Raw genomic sequence first — 12,251 nt, forward strand, 5'->3', positions numbered from 1 at the left:
TATGAACTATGCCGGGCAGGGCACCCAAGATGAACAGGTCATAGTGGAGAGTTTTGACCAAACGTGATCCACCTGGAGGAGGAACCGGCAAGCCACTCCAGTATCCCTGCCAAGAAAACTCCATGGACAAAGACAACAGGCATATAAAAAAACTTCCCTAAACAAGGCTAAATAGTGGCGCTCTGCAAACCAGCAAGTGTATCTGTTTCCATGCAAATACTTGGACATGCACAGAGGAAGCTTGGGCCTGTGTTCATTCTTCCAATATGAGAACGGGGGAATTTATAAAAACTGCTTGCCTAGGGTTGCCATGTTTCAAAAAGTAAAAACCAGGACACCCCGACAGTTGTTGAGAACTTTTGTTAGGAAGACCCCCCTAGGAAGTGATTTTTTGGTTGCTTAAGATCGAGGATGAAGCACTGCCTTTCAGAAATTCCCCCTGGACGTCGATTCCGCCTTTGAAATCCCAGTAGTGTCCAGATATATGGCAGCCCTATGCTTGCCTATTTGCAGGGGGGAATCCGTGGAAGCAAAATGGGTCACACGCCTCATTCCTGTGCACAAATCTCCCTGCATTAGTTTTACAGAGGAAATGCAGGATTGTACCAGCGCTGCCTCTCCTTGTGGGATGCCAACTGTTCCTCTGCAGAAGAGCTGGATACTTCCTGCCCTCTCCACAGGGGGAATTTGTGGACAATTCATTCAAAGCAGAAACTACGACTATGAGGTTGTCATAATAGCTTTCTGAGCATCTACCTTTCCTTGCTTGCCTCAGCTCTTGCAACCTGGCTTCTTTCTGTATTTACCTTTTACAGCTGCAGTTTCTTTCAGATTTTTTTTCTTTTTGCATAACGTAATTATTCAGCTGCTACTCTGGCATAAGCTGCTCTTGAAGCTTGTCTTGATAGGGTTACACTTCCCCTGAACGAGTGGGTATGCAGCTGGGACAAGCTTCTCACAGCTTTTCCTTGTCCCTGTGAGTCAATCTCTTTGGGAATCACCTCTGGGAGGGTCCTCACAACATCTCACCAAGCAATGATTCATAGCAAAGTGAGCAGGGCCCTGTCTCTGCCGGTGAGTTCCATGCACTCATTTTCCATCCTTTGGCCCATGTTTCGGAAACAAAGTGTGCTGTGCCATGGTTATCAGACGGCCTGTGGGCAACACGCTTCCCTCGTAGACGGACAAGGGGTGGTTGGAGGAAGAAAAAAAAAAAGGAGGCAAGTTTGCAACAAAGAGAGATGTTGATATTCAGAGCAAATCTCCTCAGGCAGAACACCCGGAGAGCTTGGGGGAAGTCCAGAATATGTTGACCCAAAGACTTGAGCCAGTTCTCGCTCCCTCTTTCTTTAAAAAATATATCTAAAACCTTCCTTCCTTCCTTCCTTCCTTCCTTCCTTCCTTCCTTCCTTCCTTCCTCTCTCTCTCTTTCACAAAATTTATTTGGCATGTCTTCTTACCCTACATTGTTATTCACATGTAAGATATATTTGGGCCAGAAGCCATGAAAGCAGCACACACCAGGGTTAAAATTATAGATATATAGTTAAGCAATATAATAAGTGCACAAAAGAAGCAAATCCATAGATGGCAATAGCATCAGCACCCAAAATCAGGAATGGTATGTGGTCCAGTGATGGCCAAACCTGGCCTTTCAGCTGTTTTGGGACTACAACTCCCATCATCCCTAGCTAACAGGACCAGTGGTCAGGGATAATGGGAATTGTAGTCCCAAAAGAACTGGAGGGCCAAGTTTGGCCATCACTGCATTAAGCAAAGACCAAAAAGAGCAAATATGGTATGACAAAATGAGAGAGAAGTCCCTAAGCACTGCCAAAATTTCAGCAGTGAAGAATCGTCTTATTCATTTGTCTGAATAAGAAAGATACAGATGAACTGCTGTGGGGAAAGAGTTTGGCAGCCCAGGCACCACTGCTGAGGGGCCTCTGCCCCACAAGCCCAGCAGATTCACCACAGAAATGGGAAGAATTCCATTTTCTGTAGTTGTTGATCACTTGATTTAAAGGTAAAGGTAAAGGGACTCCTGACCATTAGGTCCAGTCATGGCCGACTCTGGGGTTGCGGTGCTCATCTCTCTTTACTGGCCGAGGGAGCCGGCGTACAGCTTCCAGGTCATGTGGCCAGCAGGACTGTTATGTACTGAGTCGAATAGGATCCAAACTGCAGCAGTCTGATTGGTCCTAGAACAATAGGATCCAAAAGGCAGCAGTCTGATTGGTCCTAGAACAATAGGATTCAGAATGCAGCAGTCTGATTGGTCCTAGAACAATGCAGCAGTATGATTGGTTGGCAGGAACCACCCAATCATGCTCCAGATTGAAGTGAATCCACAACCTGATTGGTTTACAGTACAATTCCGGAATTAGCCAATCATGTGCAGCCCATTGTGTAAATAATGTATATAAGGCAGATACTTTGAGGGGACTTTCATTCATTCCTCCTCACCACTATGAGCTGAATAAAGAGCATGAAATCACTTTGCGACTCCGAGTATATTTCACTGGCGACGAGGATGGGATCCCGCTGAGCTGACTGCCACACACAGCACCGCAGCACCGCCACCTGCCGCACCGCTGCCTCGCACCGTGTATCCAGGCTTCAGCTCCGGGACACAAGGAACTCAGAATGGCAACTGACAGCAACTTCTCGCCGTTCAACCCAGCATCTGAAGACTGGGAAGCGTACGCCTCCCGTTTCATCTTCCTCCTAGAAGCCAAAGGGGTCACCGATGATGAAGACGCCAAGAAGAGGGCAATATTCTTCAGCGTCTGCGGAGAGGAGACATTTGAAATCGCCCGGGCTCTCCTTGCGCCTGAAGACGTTGCTACTGTTCCATACAAAACAATAATGGAACAGCTGAAGGGGCACTTTTCGCCACAGCCCTCAGTGGTGGCTCGTCGAAATGCCTTCTACGCAAAGCGGCAAGCCCCTGGGGAAACCATAACTGGGTTTGTGACCTCTCTCCGCCAAGCCGCCCGGTTCTGCAACTTCTCAGAGCTGGAGAACATGCTTCGTGACCGCCTCGTCGGTGGCCTGAGGGATGAGAAGCTGCAACGACGCCTCTACGCTAAGAAGAACCTAACGTTCCAGGTCGCTCTGGAGGAGGCCCTGGCAACGGAAGCTGCCGAGAGGTCGACACAAGAGGCACGGCCGAGCCAGCCGTCCCAACCGAGGGTCCACCATGAAGACCTCACCAACGACTCAGGATCTGACAGGGAGGAGGTGCACCGAGTACAGCAGCGCACTCAAGCAGCCCACATACCACAGCTGCCTCGACGAGAAGGAGGGAACTGCGCAAGCTGTGGAGAAAGTCATGAGAGGAGGACCTGCCGTTTCCGCAATGCAGAGTGCAGACAGTGCAGAAAATCGGGACACATCGCCCGGGTGTGTCGGGCTCGGCCCACCCGACACCAGGCATCAGACGACCAATCCAAGAACCCCAGGTCCCGGGGCCCAACGCACCAAGGCAACTCGACAGAGCTCACGGACTTCCAGGTATACCAGTTGCCCCACCCCAACATAGAGAAAATTTATGTAGAGGTACAGATAGAGGGGGCCCCATGCCGCATGGAGCTTGACACGGGTTCAACTCTATCCATAATCTCGGCAAGGACCTTAAGGAAACTGTGTCCTACTGGGGGTCCCAAACTCAGGCCGGCCCCATTCACCCTCCGGGACTTCCAGAAACGTAAGGTCCCCACAATGGGGGTGGGGACCTTCAGGGTGCAATACCGAGGGCGGACGCGGCAACTGGACTTGCTTGTGGTCAAGGGCCCCTACATTAGCTTACTGGGATTGGCATGGTTTGGACCACTGGGGCTAGCTGTCACCGGGGTGAACCACACTAGCTTACAAGTGGACGTGGACGCCATATGCAAGGAATTTCCGGGGGTTTTCGATGGGAAATTGGGACAGTATACGGGCCCCCCCATTGCTCTACAGCTTGACCCCGCAGTACGACCAGTCAGGCTCAAGGCCCGCCGGGTCCCGTTCGCTCTGAAACCCCGTATAGACGAGGAATTGGACCGGCTCGTGGAGCAAGGAGTGCTGGAACCGGTACCTAATGCCCCCTGGGAAACCCCAATCGTCACACCTGTCAAGCCTAATGGCTCAGTCCGCATCTGCGCAGACTACAAATGTACCATAAACAAGGCCCTCACGGCCCATGCATACCCAGTGCCAGTGGTCAGCCATGTCCTTGCCACCCTGGCTGGGTCGAAAATTTTTGGCAAGCTGGACTTGGCCCAAGCATATCAACAGCTGCCAGTAGATGAGGCAACAGCAGAGGCACAGACGATTGTGACGCACAGAGGAGCATTCAGGGTAAAGCGGCTGCAATTCGGTGTCAGCGTGGCACCAGGCATATTCCAGAATCTAATGGACTCTCTCCTTAAAGGGATTCCTGGCGTCACCCCCTTCTTCGATGATGTGTTGATTGCCGGGCCCACACCAGAGGAGTTTGAGGACCGCCTCCGCACCGTTCTGCACCGTTTCCAGACAGCGGGTCTCAAGGTAAAGCGGGAAAAATGTCTACTAGGAGTGCCCCAGGTGGACTTTCTGGGATTCATGGTGGACGCAGAAGGGGTCCACCCGACTGGGGACAAGGTACGGGCCATTTGTGATGCCCCAGCGCCCAGGAACAAGACTGAACTTCAGGCCTTCTTGGGACTATTGAACTTTTACCATTCCTTCCTTCCCCACAAGGCGGCGGTAGCGGAGCCCCTACACAGACTCCTGGACAAGCGGGCCCCTTGGGTGTGGGGCCATCGCCAGGAGGCCGCATTCCAGGCAGTCAAGGACTTGCTTGTCTCAAACTCGGTCTTGGCACACTTCGACGAGAGGCTGCCGGTGGTGCTAGCATGCGACGCCTCACCCTATGGCATTGGCGCTGTCCTGGGACACCAACTCCCAGATGGAAGAGAGGTACCGGTGGCATACTTTTCCCAGACACTCAACGCAACCGAGCGGAACTACTCACAAATCGACAAGGAGGGCCTGGCAATCGTGAAGGGAGTAAAAAAATTCCATGATTTCTTGTATGGGCGGCCCTTCACCGTGGTGACTGACCACAAACCGTTGCTTGGCTTGTTTGCCCCCGAAAAGCAGACCCCCCAAGTGCTGTCTCCTCGTGTCCTCAGGTGGTCAATTTTCCTTGCCAGCTACCAGTATGCACTGATTCACCGCCCTGGGAAGGCGATGGGCCATGCGGACGCCCTCAGCAGGCTACCACTACCAGAAACAGGCCCCGACCCGGCACCTGCACAAGAGGTTATGAGCCTGGAGCTGCTTCCCGACCGCCCCATTCAGGCACAAGAAGTTGCACACCATTCCAAGAAAGATAGGGTCATCTCCCGGGTCCTGGACTGGGTGTGGAGGGGATGGCCCAGCAGCAGCCCCGGGCCAGAATTCGCCAGCTACACAACCCGCAAACATGAACTGTCGGCCCACAAGGGGTGCCTGTTATGGGGAAGCAGGGTCGTTGTTCCCCAGCCCCTCCGCAAAACGGTCCTCACAGCCCTACACGAGACACACCCAGGGGTAGTAAGAATGAAGGCCCTTGCCAGGAGTTATGTGTGGTGGCCGGGGATCGACGGAGAGATAGAGGCCTGGGTCAAACACTGCCAGGCCTGCCAAGAATCCCGCCCAGATCCCCCAAGGGCCCCAGTCCAGTCCTGGGAGTCTGCCCGAGCACCATGGTCACGCCTGCATGTGGACTTCGCTGGCCCCTTTCAGGGGAAAACATTCTTCATAGTGGTGGACTCCTACACCAAATGGCTGGAAGTCGCACTGGTACCATCCACTTCTACATCCGCAGCCATCCGGGTACTACGCAGGCTGTTTGCAACGCACGGGCTCCCTGACACTCTCGTCTCAGACAACGGGACTGCATTTACGTCAGGAGAATTCCAAACCTTCACAGCGCAGAACGCCATCCGCCACATCCGTTCGGCGCCATTCCACCCTGCCACCAATGGCCAAGCAGAACGCATGGTGCGGACCACCAAGGACACCCTTCGCCGCATGACGCAAGGGGATTGGGAGTACCGCCTTGCCACATTCCTTCTAGCACAGCACCCCCAGCTCAACGACTGGCCGGAGCCCCGCTGAACTACTAATGGGTCGGCGCCTTGCAATCAGATTGGACCGCCTTCACCCCGATAGAGCTCAGGATGAGGTAGGGGTGGGGGAAGGCAGGAACCCCCGGACCTTCGAGGCCCAGGACCCAGTGTACGCAAAGAATTTTGGGGCAGGCCCTGCATGGGTACCCGCCACAGTCACCAGGGTCACTGGCCCCGTGTCGTACGAGGTGCTAACAGATGGGGGGCAATGCTGGCGCCGCCACTGTGACCAGATACGGCGACGATTCCCGGGAGAAAACCAGGAGGAGGAGGACAGGTCAGAGGAGTCCCAGGGGAACAGTGGGGCAGTGAGGCCCATAGAGCAGCAGGGGCCAGCAGGAGAGGCAGAACCAGTAAATACAGAGAGGTCCCGGGAGGCCGAAAGGACACCGGAACCAGAACCACGACTGAGCGAGCCGGTTGCGCCAGACCAAACAGCCCCATCACAGCCAGCATCCTTGGAACACGAGCCAGAACCAGAACCCCGGACCAGGGAACACCCCAGGCCGCAACGCACACGTAGGCCGCCAGCGTACCTTGAGGACTATGAATGCGACCTCCCGGGCAGGACTGGAACTTAGAGGGGAGGGGTGTTATGTACTGAGTCGAATAGGATCCAAACTGCAGCAGTCTGATTGGTCCTAGAACAATAGGATCCAAAAGGCAGCAGTCTGATTGGTCCTAGAACAATAGGATTCAGAATGCAGCAGTCTGATTGGTCCTAGAACAATGCAGCAGTATGATTGGTTGGCAGGAACCACCCAATCATGCTCCAGATTGAAGTGAATCCACAACCTGATTGGTTTACAGTACAATTCCGGAATTAGCCAATCATGTGCAGCCCATTGTGTAAATAATGTATATAAGGCAGATACTTTGAGGGGACTTTCATTCATTCCTCCTCACCACTATGAGCTGAATAAAGAGCATGAAATCACTTTGCGACTCCGAGTATATTTCAAGGACTAAGCCACTTCTGGCGAACCAGAGCAGCGCACGCAAACGCTGCTTACCTTCCAGCTGGAGCGGTATCTATTTATCTACTTGCACTTTGACGTGCTTTTGAACTGCTAGGTTGGCAGGAGCAGGGACTGAGCAACAGGAGCTCACCCCGTCGCGGGGATTCGAACTGCCGACCTTCTGACTGGCAAGCCCTAGGCTCTGTGGTTTAACCCACAGCGCCACCTGCGTCCCTTTGATCACTTAATTTAGTTCTTGCTAAATCAGTGGAGAGAGAAGAGAGGTGGATTTAGGTGGGCTGGTCTTCGCCCCATTTTCATGGTCAGAGCACTTCTGGTGAAGTTTGGACTTTGGGTAGCAGCCCCACCCTAGCTGTCTCACCTCAAAATGGATATTGGAAAGGCGGAAAAGGGCAAGCAAAATGATTAAGGGGGCAGGTAGAGAGACCCCTGTAAAGAAAGATTGCAGCACTTGGGTCTTCTTAGCTTAGAGAAAAGGTGCAATATGATAGAAGTTTATAAAATGATGCATGGCCTGTAGAAAGAAGGTAGGGAAAATTTTTTTTTTCTTTCTCTCCAAATACGAGAACTTGTGGACAACCTATGAAGCTGAGTGTTTGACGATTCAGGAGAGAGGAAGGAAAGTCCTTTTTTTTAACCCCTTGGAATCTCACTGCAGCTCAGCAGTGAGTGGGGGTGGCACCTAACTTTTGTCACAACAGTCCACACAAAATTCAGGTGCTCAGAAGCTTGCATGGTCTTCCTGTATGCTACCAGGCCAAAATTGTGCATTAATTTACACAGCCCTTAACAACTTGGCTCCAGGATAACCTCAGGGACTGAATCCTTTTATCCCTTCCCGATTACTGAGGTCTTCTGGGGAGTTGCTGTCGGTGGTCCCCAATGGCTCAGATGCACAGCTTGACAAGAAGAAGAAGAAGAAGAAGAAGAAGAGGAGGAGGAGGAGGAGGAGGAGGAAGAAGAAGAAGAAGAAGAATGTTCTGTGAAGATATCCATTTAGAACTTGAAAAGATGTTAAGAGTCTCCTTTAATTTCAAACCAGAGGCATACTTATTGGGTATTATTGATACGGACTTTCCTAATAAATTTAAGGATATTTTTCTCTATGCAACGGAGGCAGCAAGGATTCTTATAGCCACAACGTGGAAAAGTGAAAAACTCCCTCAAGACAAGAGTGGGTCCAAAAAATGATTGACTATGCTGAATTAGACAGCCTATCTGAAAAATTAAAGAACAAACCAAGGAAAGAATTTATTTCAAAATGGGAAGCATTTAAAATAGATTTGAAAATTAATAATACTGACTTAAAATCTGTTGCAGCATTTGAATAATACCAGCAATATCGTTCATTAGGTATATGATATAATACATTTTGAACTGATTTGAGATGTTAGCAATAACATGTATAGGCAGCAAAGAATGGTAATTAGATTTATGGAATAGTTAGGAAGTCGGATTTATTTATTTTTTTTAATAAATATTTATTAAAGTTTTTAAATATAAATGCACAAATAATAAACAGTCTTACTTCTATCACAGACATAATTTCATCACTTCTTTGGGCTCCCTCACATCTCCCGCTCCCATTTACATCGTTAAAAGTTTTTTCCAAACAAATTATCAACTTGTTTACAATCTCATGTCCACTCATTCAAATATAATCTAGCACTTCTTCCAAAAAATTTTATATTTTCTTTAGTCTCACTTATCATCAAATTTCAAATCTAATTTAGTGGTGGATTTAAATTTAGTGGTGGATTTAGTCGGATTTAAAAGAAAGAGACCATTACTGTTTATGGATTATGGAATTTATATGTATTCTTTATGTAATGTGTGACTGATGATATTCTTATTATACTTTAAAATGTCTTTTTTGTCAAAGGTCCGTATAGTTCAAGCTCTGGTTTTCCCACTAGTGATGTATGGAAGTGAGAGCTGGACCACAAAGAAGGCTGATGGCTGAAGAATGGATGCTTTTGAATTGTGGTGCTGGAGGAGACTCTTGAGAGCCCCATGGACTGCAAGAAGATCAAACCTCTCCATTCTGAAGGAAACCAGCCCTGAGTGCTCACTGGAAGGACAGATCCTGAAGCTGAGGCTCCAAGACTTTGGCCACCTAATGAGAAGAGAAGTCTCCCTGGAAAAGACCCTGATGTTGGGAAAGATGGAGGGCGCAAGGAGAAGGGGACAACAGAGGACGAGATGGTGGGACAGTGTTCTCGAAGCTACCAGCATGAGTTTGACCAAACTGCGGGAGGCAGTGGAAGACAGGAGGGCCTGGCGTGCTCTGGTCCAGGGGGTCACGAAGAGGCAGACATGACTAAATGACTAAACAACAACAACAACATGTCTTTTTGTTGTTGTTGTTGTTGTTGTTACATGTTGAACAAATAAAATTAAAAATTAAAAAGAAGAAGAGGAAGACTGATGCATTCAGTATTGTTGGCCCAGCTTCATGGAATTCCCTTTCAGTTGAGGCAGCACAGGCCCCTTCCCCATTCAACCCCTGGCGCTTACACCAAAGGCTGCTTTTTTATTCCAGCAAGCTTCTAAACCAAATTCTGATTCTTTTACTGCATGCAAAGCTACGGCTCCTCCATTGGACACGCCATGCAAAATTCCTGCAAGCGAGATGTAAGGGCCTGCCTGCGTCTCAGCTCAGCACTTTCTGGAGAGTGGACAGTCACGGCTGGGGATGAGAGATGCTCACAATACGGGCTCATGACGGACAGCCCAGGGAATGTGACGCGATCACAACAAACGGGATTATTTATGACCCCTCCCGCCTTTCTCTTGCCACTTGCGGAGCCCGGCAGCTGCTGCCCTTGACTGACAGCTGGCGCCTCTGTGAAGCCCCCTCCTTTCCTCCTCGTCTTTCACTGCGTCTTCCCCAAATGACCCTTCCTGCGGGTGGGGAGGGAAAGAGAGGCCTTCTTGGCACGGGCGCTAATGAAGCGATTATATGGCCATTTAGGAGGGTCCGGCTGCCCTCAGAATCCATTTTTAATGGCTCTGCCCTTTTCTTTACAAGCTCATTAAAGTGCCCAGGAGTCTGTTGCGGCAGCGAAGGACGGTTGCGATTGGCATCCATCTGCCTGGTGAAGGCGGGCTATGCTCTTCCGCCTGCAGTGCTCCCTGTCTGGTTGACACCTCAAGAACATCATCCCAGCATTGCAGGGGGTTGAACTAAATGACCCTTGGGGTTATTTCCATCTCTACTGTACTAGTCAGCATCTTAAAAAGCAGAGACATCACCTTGCTGACAAAGGTCTGTATAGTTAAAGCTGTGGTTTTCCCAGTAGTGATGTATGGAAGTGAGAGCTGGACCATAAAGAAGGTTGATCGCCAAAGAACGGATGCTTTTGAATTGTGGTGCTGGAGGAGACTCTTGAGAGTCCCCTGGACTGCAAGAAGATCCAACCTCTCCATTCTGAAGGAAATCAGCCCTGAGTGCTCACTGGAAGGACAGAACCTGAAGCTGAGGCTCCAAGACTTTGGCAACCTCATGAGAAGAGAAGACTCCCTGGAAAAGACCCTGATTTGGGGGAAGATGGAGGGCACAAGGAGAAGGGGACAACAGAGGACGAGGTAGTGGGACAGTGTTCTCGAAGCTACCAGCATGAGTTTCACCCAACTGTGGGAGGCAGTGGAAGACAGGAGTGCCTGGCGTGCTCTGGTCCAGGGGGTCATGAAGAGGCGGACACGACTAAATGACTAAACAACAACAACAACAACAACAACAACAACAACAACAACAACAACAACTGTAATTCTATGATAAGAGTAGCAGACCTGTTCTAGCATCTTGCCTTCACAGTGGCCAACCAGATGCCCAGGATGGGAATCCTGCAAGCAGGACCTGAGCACAAGAGCAACACTCTCTCCTCCTGTGGTTTCATAGAATTGTAGAGTTGGGAGGGATCCCTAAGGATCATCTAGTCCAACCCACTGCAATGCAGAAATCTCAACTAAAGCATTCATGACAGATGGCCAGGATAACAGTGTTTCCAGCAACTGGTTTTCAGAAGCATTTCTGCCTCCAGCTATGGAGACAGGGCATAGCCATCCTGGCTAGGAGCCATCGATGGTCCTCTCCTCCTTCATGAATTTGTCCAGTCCCCTTTTAAAGCCATCACTGCCGCCTGTGGCAGGGAGTTCCGTAGTGTGGGTTTGCATTTCTTAGTACAGAAAGTATTGATCTGATGTGTTGAGATCTTTCCTGTTCTGATTGATTCAAGAGGGTTCTAGAAGGTTTCTTTCTATGTGAAAGAAACAGGCAGAAGGTTCTTCTTTGGGTTATTTCTTCTGGGAAGCTGAGTACAGCTGGTTTAAACTGGTCATCTTTCTGTCAAGGTCGTGCTGACTATAGTAGTCAGGCCAGGAGGAGACGGGGTCTCACTCACTCACTTTCTCTTTCTGTCTCCTTGTTCTCTTGTTCTGATCTGTATGCTTAGTGTTCAGGTTTAGTCTTATTATAAGTATTGTAAGTTTTATTGTAAATGCTGCAACTGGATTTCTTATGGACTGTGCCAATCCTGACCTGTGACCATTATGCTCATTTGCCTTCAGTAAAGCTCTGTTGGATGAAGTACAATTGCCTCTGGTCTATTCTTTGGAAACCCTGCTATGTGTTTAAGTTTTTTCCTCCTCCAGCGCTGGCACGACACAAAGTTCAACTGCAGGAAAAAATCATTTATTTTATTCTGAATCTTCCATGGTTCAGCTTTGTTAAGCTGCCCACGCGTTCTAGTGTTAGGAGACAGGGAAAACAAGCTTTCACCATCCACTGTCTCGGTGCCTGATCTGATTTAAGAACATTAAAAAGCTGCTTTGTACCAGTTCAGAAGACTGGTCCAGCTAGTTCTGTATTGTCTGCACTGTATTGTCTGGAATCTGGGACCATCTGCATGCAAGGCAGATTCTCTAACCACTGAGCAACAGTCCTCCTCCAATGATTTGGCGAATGGTGTTGTCTTCCTCCTGCTTCTCAGACAGCTGGCTGATTTACCTTCTCGTTCAGCCTGCAAGCGAGCGTTAATGTGTGATTAATGCAGATTAGCATATGCAAACGATCTCTCTCTTTTGCTACCTACAGTCTCCCAGAAAGCAGGAGTGTTCCTGTTGCCTCTCT

Source organism: Podarcis erhardii (assembly GCF_964252035.2).
Source record: "Podarcis erhardii genome assembly, chromosome: 5".
NCBI classification, from domain to species: domain Eukaryota; kingdom Metazoa; phylum Chordata; class Lepidosauria; order Squamata; family Lacertidae; genus Podarcis; species Podarcis erhardii.